Source organism: Pleurodeles waltl, chromosome 1_2 (genome assembly GCF_031143425.1).
Source record: "Pleurodeles waltl isolate 20211129_DDA chromosome 1_2, aPleWal1.hap1.20221129, whole genome shotgun sequence".
Lineage (NCBI taxonomy): Eukaryota > Metazoa > Chordata > Amphibia > Caudata > Salamandridae > Pleurodeles > Pleurodeles waltl.
Window position 1 is genome coordinate 1,057,701,560 of NC_090437.1, and position 16,490 is coordinate 1,057,718,049.

Here is a 16,490-nt window from a genome sequence, read left to right on the forward strand (position 1 = left end):
TGTCCTAGAGGGTTGCTGTGCAGTGTGTATATAAGTAGGTTTTTGTACTTACCAACAAGCAGTCCATTGCCATACCGTCCATCCTGGAAGTGCTGATTGATGGTAGAGTGATGGAAGATGAATGAGTCATGGACACTCCCAGGATATTTTGCCGCTATGTTGGTGATCAATCCTTGGTGATCGACAATGGCCTGCACATTGATGGAATGTGTGTGCTTCCTGTTGAGGTAGAGGTGTTCAGTTGCAGCAGGTGGCCGTACGGCAAGCAGCTTGGTTTCTGTTGGGATGGTGCGGGGTGTCAGCAAGGTGGGTATCAACTGCGGCTCTATGTTTCGCAGCAGCTGCTGAATGGCCTGCCAGTTCAACTTGTACCTCTGGATGATGTCATGTTGCCTGAGGCCATGAAGGGTTGTTCTGGTGCGAAATATTCTCTCCTGCCTTATGCGCTGCCTTTGGGGTCCCTGCTGGTGTTGTGGTAGCTGCTATTGTTGTTGCGGGGCTCTGCGTCTGCGTGCACGCTGGAATCAGAAGCACCTCCATGTCTCCCTTTTGCTGCTCTGCTGCTCTGCTGTTGCTTCTGTGTGTTCTGATTAAATACAGGTGTGTTTGCCACATTTTAACGCCTGCCCTGACCCAGGCGTTAAATTTTGATTCAAATCGGGCTGTGCGTCATTTTCCGGCTCCACGTCCCGGCCGTGCGGCATATTTGCCCGAAAGAATAAATACGACGCACAGGCATTTAAGTCATTTTTTTGACGGGAACGCCTACCTTGCATATGATTAATGCAAGACGGGTTGCCGAATCCAAAAAATTACGCACACGGCGGGATTTTGACATCCGCGGGTGTCAAAGTTTAAATATGGGGCAAGGTTTGCACTTTTGACGCACATTTGGCACAGAGAGAGTATAAATATGCCCCTAAGTCCGAAGGTAAACTTTTGACCGAGGCCTCCCGCGAGGTGTAGCCGAGCAAGGCTCCATCGTGGTCGGCCTTAAACTTTGACTTTGCCCCGGTCGAGGTGCAACCAGATTACCTCATTGGCGCTTTTTGTTTCTAGTCGCTAAAAAAAACTTATCCGATTTTATTCGTTTTTGTGTCATTTAAAAGATAAAAATATAATCTATTGTTATAAATTGGTTTTGGATTTTTAAACTGTTTCCTGTGTTTTATTTAATTACTGTTTTGTGATATTTGAATGCTTTACACTCTGTCTCCTAAGTTAAGCCTTGTCGCTCGTTGCCAAGCTACTAAGGGTTGAGCTGGGTTTAATTTACTGAGACCTAACTGGACCTAAGTGGAAGTTAGAGGCCTATTGCTAAGTGTAGGTACCTACCTGCCCATACCAATAACCCATTTTCCAACAAGGACCGAGCGGCTTGGAGGTTTGGAGCAGCCCCTGGACCTCTCTGTGGCCGGGCAGCCTGCCAAGGCTGGAAAGGAAGGTGCAGCTGGAACGAAGGATGGGAGCAAAGGCAAGGGCAGGAAGGCACAGGAGGAGGGGTCCAAAGGGGATTTCAAGTAGACAGTGGTAGGGAGGCAGTGCTGGGGCATGCTGGAGAACAACTAGAGGCAGGTGGATTTGGGCAGGGTGTGGAGGTGACCCAGCAACAGCCCTTCACTGACTGGTCAGCAGTGGTTTTTGAAGCCAGGATCCAGGAACAGATGGGACTAGTGGTAGAGACAAAGGAGCAGTGGGCGCTGTTTTGCAAGGAGAAGGGTGAGGTGGAGGGGAGAGCCAGGCAAATGAGTAGCAAGTCTGTAGGTGTCACTGAGGTACCCAGGGGTGCAGTTTGGGGTGGGGCAGTTGGGTGTGGGTCCCTGCGGAGGGGAAGGGTAGGGAGCAGGAAGCTGATGCAGCCAGTGGGGCAGGAAGATTGATGGGCACGCAGGGCGCATATGGTCAGGTGCGGAGCGGGGAGTCAATGCCAGCATTGTAGGTTGGCAGAAGGGTGGCACACCCAACAGGGTGCATCATGGCCCCTGTACGTTGGTCCTAAGCAGTAGAGGGGTCTTTGGCAGCCTTGTCTGCACTGCAGCAGCAAACAAAGCATGCATATGGCATACACCATGGGGGCCACGGGATGGAGGAGATGCGTGACGTGGTGGCTGCAGATGGTGCGGAGGATGAGTGGGGGATGGACAAGGAGGATGTGGTTTGAGCTGGATTATGAGGAAGACTTGGAGGAATGGAAAGAAAGGGAAATTTGTGAAAAAGAGGTGAGCAGGGAACTTGGTAAGGGAACAGGGTACCCTCCTCTTCGCTTCCTGTTTTGCAGACATCAAAGCCTGGAACACGAGTCCAGGAAGTTTCGCGCACGGAAGGCAGCGGGGGCAAGTCAAGGCTGGAAGGGAATACTCAAGCCCACAGAGTACAAGATAAGGAAGACTGGTGGTCTCCGTGAGGTGAGTGGAAAGGCAAGACTGGTGCAGCCCAAAATAAGTCCATAGGAGTGGGAGATGACTCAGTACATTGCATGCCCAGTGCAGTTGTGGTACAAGTAGGCAGCAACGTCCAGGTGGGGAACAAAGGGTTGGCACCCTAGGGTAGGGAGGGGGAGACTGGGAAGAGCGTGGACAAAGAAAGTGATGGTAAGGAGGGGGACAGCCATAAGAAGCGGCTTCCCTGTATGGGACTAGCAATGCCACTGGAGTCTCATGTAGCAGACAAGACAAAAGCACGGATCTGGAAGCATGAGTATGTTGATGTGTTTAAGCTCCTTCTTAGGGATACTCAGGCAAAAGAAGGCTCTAAGGAAGAGGAATGGGAACTGGCGTGTAGGCCTTGCGTACCCATAACTATGGATAATAGGACCTCTGCATTTTTTATCTATGCTAGTTTCTACTGCGAAAAATCTGCCATGTTTGAATAAATGGACATTATTTGCAAGGCCCAAATGCATTTTTGGGGGTTTTGTGTGGCTGAGCTAGGACAAAGAGTTCAGGGCCAAAGTGAGTGTCAATCCGGGAAAGCCATGGGGGAATGTAGACTCAGAGTTGTGGATGCAGTGGATGTGTGCATCCATCCACACAGCTAGTAGCCTTCCAGTGGTTTATAGGCCTTTTCAGCAGCCTCCCACCTCAAGTGGGATGGGTCAGGCACAAAGGGCCCCAGTGCCTAGCTCAGGAGCATGTTGGAACTACAACATGGGGTTTTACTCTAGGCACCTCTGCAATTTTAAACATGAATGTTCCAAATGTGGGGGGAGGTACCCGGTAACGCAATTATTTTTCTCTTGCTAGTCTGGCGGAACAGTGGAGATCTACCAGGGGCAAAGTAGGGCAAGGCGCTCCTGGGCCAAAAGGCGCCTACTCCAATTAATTGGGTAGATTGCTGCCCTGGTTGTGCATGTACCTGGACACGGACATGGCACGCAAATTGTAATGGGGTTTCAGGCAAGAATTTCAGTTAGGGTACCAAGGGCTGCGGGCGAAAAGATGGGTGGACAATTTGCAGTCAGCAAAAAAAAGTCTGAGGTGGTAGCGACAAAATTGAATTAAGGAAGTGGTTGAGGACAGAATTGTGGGCCCCTTTTATGGGTGGTCTATGGATGACCTGAAGATTTCACCTTTAGGTGTGGTCCGACTGATAGACCATTTGTCATGGCCAGAAGGGGCACTGTTCAATGATTTCACTGCACCGTAGGACACACAGGTAGTTTATGCCTCGGTAGATGATGCCATTCCGCTCATACGGGGGTGTAACAGGGGTGCTGAGTTGGCTAAGTGTGACATCAAGGCAGCTTTTTTGGCAGCTCCCTATTCCCCCTGAGGATTTCTCTTTGCTGCACATGCAGCTGGGAGGTGCCATCTACGTAGAGAGAGTGCTGCCCATGGGATGCACAATTTCTTGTGCACTGTTCGAGACCTTCAGTACCTTCTTGCAGTGGGTTTTTGTGCAGGTGAGTGGGCATTGGACACACTACTTGGATGATTTCCTTTTCGTGGGTTCACCAAGCTCTGGTTAGTGTGGGAAGGCTTTGCAGTGCTTTGAGATTTTGTCGCATGAGTTTAGGGTGCCCTAGCCCCAGAAAAAAACAGAGGGCCCTAGCTCCATGCTGACTTTTTTGGGCATTGAGTTGGACACTGTGACCTTCATGGTGGGTTTGCCTGCTGGAAGGTTCAAGACAGTTTGCGCTTTTTACAGCAGATTCGGTTAAGACAGAAGAATTGCACGTGGTGCAACAGCTCCTGGATTTACTCAACTTTGCATGCAGGGTAGGCCGGGGAGGTAGGACTTTTTGCAGGCACATAGGGATGGCTATGTCCAGTGCATCTCTCCCTCATCACAGGGTTCGTCTGATGGTAGGTTTGAGGGAGGACATCAGGGTGTGGGAGCTTTTCCTGACACAGTTTAATGGGATATCCATTTATTTTCAGGAGAATACTGTATGGCAGGTGCAGAATTTTTCAGATGTGGCGGGGGCCTCTGTTTTTGGCCTTTTTTGGGATGGAAGGTTGTGTGCGGAACCCTAGCCTGCACAATGGTTGGGGCAGGGCAGGAGCATTGTGTTCCTGGAATTCTTCCCACTGTTGGTGGCTTTGGCCGTTTAGGGTGACAAACTGGACAACAGGACAATAATGTTCCATGAGAACAATTTGACAGTGGTTTATCTGGTGAACTGACAGAGAGCCAGGGATCACAGGGTGCTACATCTTTTGCAGAGGTTCATGCTTTGTTGCTTGACATTGAATATCATATTTAAGGCTGCACACATTCCTGGGGTCAATAATTCTATTGCAGATTCCCTGTCTTGTTTGCAGTGGCAGCGTTTCCGCACACTGGCACCAGGCGCAGAAGAGCACAAAACAGCGGTCCCGGCAGACATTTGGGAGTGGGGGCGTGATGGTCATGAGACTGCTGGAGATGTCACTAGCGGAATCCACCCTAAGGAGTTCTTGCCTAGCATGGTTGGAATTTCAGTTCTGGAATTAGGGGCAGGGAGTGCTTGAAGCTCGAGTGTTGCGTTTTGTGATATTTCTAATTAAGAAGGGTTTATTGCCTGCCACGATTGGGGTCAAGTTGGCGGGAGTGTCCTTTTATAGGAATCTGTTTTTTGGCTTGTGCCCTGCGAAAGACGACATTTTGGGAAGAATGCTGAAAGGCTCGGGCAGGCATGATTGGGATCAGGTAGGATGGTGCATGAGGTTATTACATTTGATCTGCTCATAGAAATTTTGCATGCATTGCCAGTTTATTGTGTGGATGCTTACGAGGTGACACTTTTTCGTTTGTGTATGATATGGTTGTTCTTTGGGGCTTTTCGTGTGTCAGAGTTGTTGGGTGTGGGGAAAGCTTGCTGAGTATGACAGGGGGATGTACAAAGGCAGGGTGCGCGCTTGGGTATCTGGTTGAGACGGTCAAATTGGATCAGCTGGGAGAGGGTAAGTGGGAGGGGAAGCATGCCCAGTGTGGGAATGGGACGCTTTTAGGGAGCACAGAGCAGGACAAGAGGGGTGTTTTCTGTCATGAGAACGGTAAGAAGCTTACAGCTTTCCAGTTGTTGGCTGTTTTGAGGATGGCTTTGCGGGGTCTTGGGAGGTAGGTGGGTAAGATTGGTACTCGCTCTTTCAGGATTGGTGCGGCCACTGAGGTGGCTCGCTTAGGTTGGAACTGGGGCCAAATCAGGCGCATTGGGAGATGGAGATCGAAATGTTGTGAGAGATATGTGAGGGCCTGATGTGGAGAAATTTTTGCATAGACAGGACAGTTCGGGGGTTTTCTTTTCAGGTTGGGTCATGGGAGGGGGGCGGTTATTGTCCCACACTGACATCTGTTTATCCTTCCAGGTTGTGTGCGTGGCCCAGAGGACGATAAAGCAGTTACATGACTGGCTGGGCACTCATTTATTCACTGGGTGGCAAAATATGCAGAAAAGCAGGTCTATGGATGATTTCTGGGACTTCCAAGTAGCAGACACGAGGTGTTGTCGTGTGGGAAGAGTGATATGCGTTGGGGCAATTTGCCGCCTTTTATATCTTCAATATTGCCAACATGGGGTTGCCCAGATGTATTGGTATTGCACCTGGGGGAAAATGATCTTTTACGTTTATCGGGGCTCACCCTACTGCAACACATGATGTGGGATTTGCCATTGCTGAGGCGAAAGATGCTTGGAACCTGTTTGGTATGGACGGAGTTGGTGTCCAGGAGAAAATGGAGAGGAGCTCTGAAACACTGGGCCATTGAACGGGCCAGGAGAAAGGTTAAGTTTTCTGTGCGACATATAGCATCAAGGTGCTGACACACAAGGAGATTAAGGAGAACGAACAGGTGCTCTTCAGGGATGATGGGGTGCATCTGTCAGAAATGGGGAATGCACACTACATGTTGGAACTGCGTTTCCTGCTGACTAATTTGTGGGGGAGAGGTTGTAGCGGAGTGAGCCTATTTAAAGTTCTTGTGGTGTTGCAGTGGGTTCGCTGGTGAGGCAGCAAAATGGCCAAAGGGATTATGCTGGGTGGCAGTAGATGGGAGAGGGTGTAGGGTCAGATGCGGGCTTGATCACCCTTCCAGCGGGGAAAAAGAAACAGGTGAAGGACGACAGAGTGGCAGATGCCCGATTCAGGCAGGAGACGAAAGCAAAAGGGGGACGTGTGGGAGAATGGAAGTGAACGCTGGGTGAAGGGTTGAAAAAGTGGGAAATGAAGTGAGAATGGGAGACGGGGGAGTTCCAAAGGTAAAGATGAAAAATGTTCATTTAAAGTTATGGTTATGTTAATGTTATGTTCTGATGAGCAAGCCTGTCCTAATAAATGGCCTTTTACACTAGTTAAATGGGTGTTGAAGTCTATGTCCTGATGTAGGGCCCCGTGGAGAGAGGGATGCAGTTCAGTCTCTCCAATGGAACTTTTGGGCCGGAAGGAGACGGCCAGAGAGGGGATAGGCAAGGGGGATAGAAGGGGAAGGTCTAGGAAAGGGCATATAGTAAGGGGCTGGGGTAGGGATCGGCCTCTTCTGTGCAGCCTGTCAGACTGCACTGAGGTTGGCCACATGCCCACCCTACAAAATTAAAGTGAAGTGTGTTGGGGAAGTGGGGTGAGTAAATGGAGGTGATGTGCGTTGGGTAAGGGGATGGTATGCCAGGGGTAGGGCAGGTTGGTCAGTGTGGGTAGTAGGTGGGGGAGGGTGGAGGGTCCGATGCGGGCTTGGCTACACTTCCAGCAGGGAAAAAGAAGCATATGAAGGATGACAGAGTGGGGGATGCCCGATTCAAAGAGGAGGAGAAAGGAAAAGGAGAACATGTGGGAGAATGGAAGTGGACGCTGGGTGAACGGAGGAAAAGATGGGGAATGAAGGGAAAATGGAAGATGGTGGAGTTCCTAAGGTAAAGATGAAAAGTGTTCATTTAAAGTTACAGTTATGTTAATGTTATGTTATGATAAGCAAGCCTGTCCTAATAAATGGCTTTTTACACTAGTAAAATGGGTGTCGATGTCTATATCCTGTTGTCTACATTTTGCAAGATTGAATTCCTATAAAATATATTCAGGGCTAACACTTAACAAGGGCAAAGTGTTAATCCTCTCTAAGCTGATCCAACTGTCTCCACAAAATCAACAAGTACCTCAAACATAAAGACTTTCAATGACTTCACTGTCACAGTAGTTTACTTTGTGTGTGGATTATTATGATGGAATTAAACATTTACATCTTCAGCTGCAATATGTATCTGTTTTATACATTTACTATACTTACATGTTCTGTCGTGGAAAATGAATCTTAAGTTCCTGATTAAAATATACTTTTAAAGTAAAATAAGGGCTACTGCATTTATAAAACATTGTACGAAATAATCTCTCTCATTTCAGCATGGGATGCATTGTACTAGCAAGAGAGAAGCTCTACACCTGCAAAGAGTTAACACCCGTACAGGACTGTGCAATTGCCAGTTAGCAGAATTTTGTTCTAGGCAAATTGCCACATGGAATTCAAAATTCTGTGGGTTTTAATGCACATTTTTCCATCTTCTCTTTAAAAGTTATAAATGTGCACCCCCGGCCAGTGCAAGGTGTAGTTTGGGGGAAAAGAGTGTAGCAGGTGGCTGAGGGAAGGGGAGGATGTGGCTTAGCAGGAGCCAGCATTGTATATTCCTCCCACGACTTTGAAGGGGAATGGGCATGGACTGAGGTACTGGTCTTGGATTCACAGCACTTCAACCCATTCATAAGGTCATATCTGCCTGGAAAAATTAGGGCCCATATTTATACTTTTTGACGCTAAACTGCGCTAACGCAGTTTAGCGTCAAAAAGTTTAGCGCCGGCTAACGCCATTCTGAAGCGCCATGCGGGCGCCGTATTTATTGAATGGCGTTAGCCGGCGCTAGCAGACCGGCGCTGCCTGGTGTGCGTGGAAAAAAACCACGTACACCAGGCAGCGCCGGCGTTGGGAAAAATGGCGTTAGGGCGTCTTAAAATGGGGAAAGTCAGGTTGAGGCAAAAAAATCGCCTCCACCCGATTTGCGCCATTTTTAACAACGCCCAGATGCCATTTACATGACTCCTGTCTTAGTAAAGACAGGAGTCATGCTCCCTTGCCCAATGGCCATGCCCAGGGGACTTATGTCCCCTGGGCATGGTCATTGGGCATTGTGGCATGTAGGGGGGCACAAATCAGGCCCCCCTATGCCCAAAAAAAATATTTAAAAAAAAGAAATTATACTTACCTGAACTTACCTGAATGTCCCTGGGATGGGTCCCTCCATCCTTGGGTGTCCTCCTGGAGTGGGCAAGGGTGGCAGGGGGGTTCCCTGGGGGCATGGGAGGGCAGCTGTGGGCTCATTTTGAGCCCACAGGTCCCTTAACGCCTGCCCTGACCCAGGCGTTAAAAAGAGGCGCAAATGCGGGTTTTTTTGCCCCGCCCACTCCCGGGCGTGATTTTTGCCCAGGAGTATAAATACGACGCATTTGCGTCGCAGTCATTTTTTTAGACGGGAACGCCTACCTTGCATCTCATTAACGCAAGGAAGGCGTTCACGCAAAAAAATGATGCTCATTCCTCATACTTTGGCGCTAGACGCGTCTAACGCCAAAGTATAAATATGGCGTTAGTTTTGCGCCGAATTTGCGTCGAAAAAAACGACGCTAATTCGGCGCAAACGGAGTATAAATATGCCCCTAGGTGAGATGTTTCCACAGTTAGAAAGTAAGGAGGAGGGAACGCTGTACTATTATTAATTGAGCAAAGCAGAATCCCACGGGATATTCAGCTGAACTCAACTCATAATAAAGCTTTTAATACGAAAATCACTACAAAAAAAATAAAAAATATGGCAAATGAATATAAAAACATTGAATAAAGTGAATGTTGGAATGGATGCGTTGGTTACATTTGTCGGTACATTATTCAGCAGCAGATGTTCAAATGTCAAAGAATGTTAATATCAAACACATCTATAACCAAGCTATTTCATCAGTGTCAGTATAATGACAAAGCAGGTCAGAAATGAGCTAATCAGCATCTAATGACCTGACTAATTCATGTGTGCTTTCCTGTTTTGAGATTCTGCCTTTAAAATCACTGGACCATAACAGCAGCTCTTTAAAGCAAGGTAATAGAGCTTTTAAATGAATGAAATCAAACTCTTTATTCACAGAACCGAACTCCGTTGTGACTAGAGGAAAATAGGTATAAATTATAATTATGTTACAGAAACCCAGGCATGTTTGACAGCAGTTCCACTGTAAGTGCTACTGTACACCGGCTACAATCAATAATTCCAGCATGAGAATAAAGAAGTTAACACAAATAACTAGAGCTCCATAGGAACGTCCTTATTTTCCCTTTTGAGCTGAAAGTAGAAAATTAACAACTTCCCAGATTTTTACCGTCATGAGGTTTCTGACTATAGAGACAATTAGCTAATCTACACCAATCAAACATATTGTCATAATCATTGCAGGATAAATGAACTGAAATTGAAAAATAGGGAAACTGGAGCTTAGTAAGTGATCTGCTACAGAGTAATAATATTTGGTGATTAACACTTGAATTAGTTTCAGATTGCACATTGGACTCCAAGTGTTTCATCACAAAGAGGGAGTGCTGGGAGTGTTAAGTTAAGAAACAGCCTCTTCCAGAATTCTGGGCTGACCCATGCAGGGGCGGCTCCTCCGCTATTGCCCCCAACCCCACCAGCAGCAGCTGAAAATCTTCCACTATAAACCTATAAGAAACTACATTTATTATCGCTTTATAGTGCACAGCATTCCCCCTTAGTGCGCAGGTATGTTTGGCCGGCTGTCTCGGGCAGGCCATACACACACATGCGCACTGGGCTCTCTCCAACCCAGCAACACAGGTACTGTGTTGCTGGATAAGGACAGCAGGCAGAAACGTCCACTCTGCCACAGAGCACCCTGGCTGGGTGCTCTGTACAATCCTAAGGCTGCTTTCATGCTGCTAGCAGCGTGAAAGCAGCGTTAGAATTGTATGGAGGGCAGGCTTGGAGCCTGTGCCTGCAGTACAGTCTAGGAGCGGATGGGAGCGGTGAGGCATGGCACAGAGCAAAAAGGTATGTATTTTTTGTTGTGTCCCCCTGCCATGTAGCTTTCCTGGATATACACAACGAATGTGCACACATGTTTTGTCATGTATTAGCACCTCCATAATCTTGTTTTCACAATTCTGCGGTTAAAGATGTTTGGAACAAGCACTGTTTTAAGTTACCATCATGCACATGTAATAGAGGCAGTCAAAAATGCTTTGTGATCCAATCCTATTTCTGCAGAAGCATTTGAATGGTTTGCCCAAGTTATTTTATAATTCAAAGTACAAATCCTATCTCTAGATGTCCAGAATAAGTTATAGTGTTCAGATGTAAAGATCAAACAAACAAAATCCATACATGAAGACAGGGATTCAGTATCAGCAGAGAGCAAAACTCATAAGTGTAAGGGACTTCTAAATCCCTTCTATATGCAAACTAGCTGCAGGAATTTTAACAATCAAAAACTGGACAGAGTCACTCGTAATTTTAGGGATATAGGGCCACTTTTATGAAGCCCTAGTCGAAGGATTTTTTTTGTGCAGGAAGGGGCACTGTTCTTTCTCTGTGTGCTGTAGAATGATGAAAATGAACACAATGAAAAAATGAGAAGAACTAAAGGCATTTCTCCTCATAATGCCTCTTCTAAGGAGGTTTATGGATTTGATGCGTTTCCAGGTCTACATGTCCTTGTAAATCTGGGAATGCATCAAAACCCATGGGTGTTGTGTGTGAAAGCCCACTACAGTGGCCATGTAACACCCCCCTGACACAGTGTAATGCAACGCAACAACTTGCTCTGAGTTGCCTTGCACTATGTCTGAGAGGAAATGAAAGGCCACGCTAAGTGGCTTTGCGTGGCTTTATACATATGGGTCTGCACTCTACGCCACCAATGCACCAAAAATGTTACATAGCGGTGATGCAAGGTGCATTTTAAAAGTATTTTTGTTGTTTAAACAATTCTGACTAGCATCCATCAATACCCCTAGGAATCAGAGCTTCATCATCATTACATTCATTGAACTCAGAGTGTTTGATGAGTGCATCAAATCTTTCCACAAACTCATCGATGGTTTCACCAGCTCTTTGACTTTCTCGTCTGAAATGTATTGTTCATAAAGAACATTTGGGGCTAGATTAACCTTGATACTCAAGGCATTTTTTATCTTTTGGTATGTGGCGTCTTTGTCATTTCTCTGCATTTTTTTTATAACTTCCGTTATGCCATCAACAGCAAGATTCTTGAGATACTTGATAGTCTTTCTAATGCACTCTGACGCTGATAATCATGTTTTTGCAGACTTTCTCCAGAGCCCTTTGACATGTGGGCCTCAGGATCCTCTCTGAGATTAGTTGTGTTGGAAAGTGGATTATTGGTAAGGGCAGGTAAGTACCTACACTTAGCAATAGGACACTAACCCCCACTCGGTTCAGTTAGGTCTCAATAAATTAACCCAGATCAACCCTTGGTAGCTAGGCAACGAGTGACAGGGTTTAACTTAGGAGACAAAGTATAAAGCATTCAAGTATCACCAAACAGTAATCAAATAAAACATAGGAGATATTTTAAAAATCCAAAACTAAGTTATATAAATAGGAAATATATAATTTTAGCTTTAAAATGACACTGAAACTAATAAAATTGGATAAGGGGAACTGGAGATATGAATTTTTTAAAAAGTCATGTTTTTTAGCACTTAGAAATAAATAGCGCCAATCTAGTCATCTGGTTACACCTTGACCGGGCGAAGTCAACGTTTTTTATGCCGACCGCAATGGAGCTCTGCTAGGCTACATACAGCAAACGGGAGGACTCGGTCAAAAGTGTACCTTCGGACCTAGTCATTTTCTTGAAGATTTTCTTCAGCGGGACGAAATCGTCAGTCTCATCTGAGCTCCCTGGAGCCCTTCCTCGGATGCGCGTCACGGGAGCCCTTGGTAAAGATTTCTACTTTCGGACTTAGAAATCTGAACGTAGAAATACCAATCTGCTAATGTACATGTTATTCTCTAGTAAACTTTCAAGTGACAGAACCACAAAGTTAGGTTCTAGGCATCATTAGCCCGATAAAATCAGATTGAACTCTATTGTTTGGCAAACCTATGTGAACACTTGTGAAGACAACGGCAGTGATCAAGTAATGTAAAATAGACCCTTCTATAGTATGCTGGTGTACATCACATGGGGGAAGAACTCCCAGCTAAAAAAATAAGTCAGTCAGATGTGTCAGAAGGAATTAATTGATCAATGTGAGCTGGTGCATTTCTCGGATGTGATCTGACATGAACCATTAAAGCAAAATTTACCAGCTTACTTAACCCATTAGTCAACTCAAAATGCATACAGATATTGTTTTTTAAAAATTTTGGAAAACCTTTTCTTCTTTTTCTAGACTATTTAAGGAACAGAGGACGTTTGATCCAGCGAATTAACTTAACTGAAAGGACAATGAAAGGAATCGTGTAGCTAAACAATATGAGTTACCTAGCCTTTTGATGAGAATATTGTGCTAAAAAATGCTTTCCCTTTTTATCACCCAGGACAACTCGCTTACCGAATTTAACAAAAAACTGTAGAAATTGGAGGATCAAAGTGTATATGCTGTCTCAAAATCAGGCTCATAACCCAACTTCTCAGCTTAGCAGTGCTACTATGAAATAGTTCAATACAGAACGGTAAGCATATTGGGGGTCATTACAACCCTGGCGGACAGTGTTAAAGGTGCGGTAATACCGAAAACAGGCCGGCGGAGAAAAAAAGGGAATCATGACCCTGGCGGAAACCACCAACAAAGACAGCCACTTTAACACACCGCCCGCCATGGCGGTACAGACAAGCAGCGCGGCGGTCACCGCCAACAGACAGGCGGAAGACAATGTACCGCCCATAGTATCACAACCTACCAATCCGCCACCTTTTCCGGGGCGGATTCACCGTGGATAAAAACACAGCGGAAACAGTTACTGCAATGGGAAAACGCTCACCTGAACACATCCCATGAGGAAGGAGGACTCCATGGAGCCGGAATTACAAATCCTACCGGCCCTTGTATTCCTACTCATCTACGAAGAGCAACGCCGGCACCGGTGAAGACAACGTTGAGTACTGCACCTACGACATAGGGGAGGCAAAAGTTAGGGGGACACACACGAAACCCCCCCACCCCCACCCTCGCATATTACAACACACACACCAATGAATTCACAAAATTCACAGTAACAACCCACAACCCCCCCAGAAGAATGCAAAGACAAAACAAAATCAGTTCAAACCTTGTAATGTATCAATATACATGTCTCAAAAATATACAGATATATTATAAAATCATTCAAAAGTATATACATTACGAGAAGTAGTGCAGATATGCACATATCAATGTCCGTGCACCACTAGTCCAAAAATGCATGGGCGAGGCCCACAAAAGATACCTGTCCACAAACGGAGAGAACACTGCCTGGGCATCAGATAGAAATACTACAGGCACCTCAGGGGGAAGAGAAGGGGGGCACCTCAGCAGGATGAGTGCAAAGCCAGATCCACGACGGGGCTCAATGCCCATTGATGTATCCTGGGGAGTGCAAAGCAACAGTGTCTCAAGTCTCTACAGTGGGTGGTTTGCCCACTGTTCCATCCTTGGGAGTGCAAAGCCACAGTCTCTCAAGTCTCTACAGTGGGTGGTTTGCCCACTGTACCATCCTGGGAGAAGCCACAGTCTCTCAAGTCTCTACAGTGGGTGGTTTGCCCACTGTACCATCCTGGGGAGTGCAAAGCCACAGTCTCTCAAGTGGATAACAGTCTCCACTGGTTCTGGAGGGGGAATGGTGCCCAGACTGGATTAGTTTTCCCCTGAAACTTCCTGTCCCGTCACTGTCCCAGCTGCACATGGGATAACGATGCTTGATGTGGCAGCCTTTTCATTCTTCCCCGGTGCATGCCCTGTTCAGTGGTGCTTCGCCATGGCGGTCTCCGGACTGTTCAGCGGTGCTTTGCCATGGTGGTCTCTGGACTGTTCAGCGGTGCTTTGCCATGGCGGTTCTGGACTGTTCAGCGGTGCTTTGCCATGGCGGTCTCTGGACTGTTCAGCGGTGCTTTGCCATGGCGGTTCTGGACTGTTCAGCAGTGCTTTGCCATGGCGGTCTCAGGACTGTTCAGCGGTGCTTTGCCATGGCGGTCTCTGGACTGTTCAGAGGTGCTTTGCCATGGCGGTTCTGGACTGTTCAGCGGTGCTTTGCCATTGCGGTCTCTGGACTGTTCAGCAGTGCTTTGCCATGGCGGTTCTGGACTGTTCAGCGGTGCTTTGCTATGGCGGTCTCTGGACTGTTCAGCGGTGCTTTGCCATGGCGGTTCTGGACTGTTCAGCGGTGCTTTGCCATGGCGGTCTCTGGACTGTTCAGCGGTGCTTTGCCATGGCGGTTCTGGACTGTTCAGCTGTGCTTTGCCATGGCAGTTATGGACTGTTCAGCAGTGCTTTGCCATGGCGGTCTCTGGACTGTTCAGCGGTGCTTTGCCAAGGCGGTTCTGGACTGTTCAGCGGTGCTTTGCCATGGCGGTTCTGGACTGGGCATTGGTGTGTGGCATGACGTTCTCTGGACTGGGCATTGGTGTGTGGCATGACGTTCCCTCATTGCCCAGCGGGGCTGTGGCAGCCGGGGCCCTCCTGGGCACTGACTCCGGCGGTGGTCTCCTGACCAGTGACAATACTTGGGCCCACCTGGGCACTGACTCCGGCGGTGGTCTCCTGACCAGTGACGATACTTGGGCCCTCCTGGGCAATGGCTCTGGCGGTGGTCGCCGGACCAGTGACGATGGTGCTGGCGGTGGCGTCCCGACCGCCGGGAAGGATGCCGCCCTTCTCCGCTGTGATGCTTACACCAGGCTGTGCAGACTTCCTCTGGCCCTTCCCCACCTTTGGAGGAGTCACAGCTCCCCCTGGAACCCCTGTGAGTTGTTTTGCCTCCAGGAGTCTTCACAGGGTCCCGTCGGCCACTTTCCAATTTCAGAGCCTTTACAGGGGGTGGGCTGCCAGTGCCTTGGCTCCGGGTCATACTGCCTGCCCTGGTGGCCAGTGCACTCCACACACCCTGAACAGGCACCACTGGTATTGGAGGCTTTTTGGCTGAGGCGCTACGACGGGACTGATGAATTGGAGGGGGGGAGGTCAACTTTAAAGAGGGACAGTTTCTGACGAACACTGGGATGGGTAGTTGGAGGGGGTCTGGGAGTGGAGGAAGAGGAGGTGGTTGTAGGAGGTGTCACTTTAGGTGTTTTGGGTGCAGGTGCAGGTACTGGAGGCTGTCGTGAGGTGGATGGATGTTGGGTGTATGGGTGCCCGCGTTTGTGTACTTTGGGAGGGGGTGTCACAGACACACTGGGAGAGGACACAGGGGACGTGTAAATGGGAGTGGAGGTGGTGATTGCAGGTGAGCGGGGTGTGGTGCTGGGTGTTCTGGTGCGACTCCTGGTGCCTGTAGATGTAGTGCATGCAGGTGAGAGTGTAGACGAGACTGGGAGGGAGGAGGGAGACGAGGAGTAGGGGGACACAGTGGAGGCAGTGGATGTTGCTGTGTCTGCATGTGGGTGATGCTTGTGTGTGTGCCTGTGGGTTGTGTGGTGCCTATGTTTGCCTGAGCTTCCCTTGTGTGTTGATTTGTGTGCATGCTGGTCTGTAGGTGTGCTTGGGATGGGCTGGGGTACAGGGGATTGGGTCTGGGTGGAGGAGGTTGGAGGGGGGAGGCTAGACACAGGGACAATGGCTGCCATCAGTGCTGAGGCCAGAGATTGCAGGGTTCGCTGAAGGACAGCCTGACCAGAATGAATGCCCTCCAGGAATGCATTACTGTGTTGCAACTCCCTTTCTACACCCTGGATGGCATTCACAATGATAGACTGCCCAACAGTGAGTGACCTGAGGAGGTCAATGGCCGACTCACTGAGGGCAGCAGGGGTGACTGGGGCAGGGCCTGAGGTGCCTGGGGCGAAGGTGATGCCCACCCTCCTGG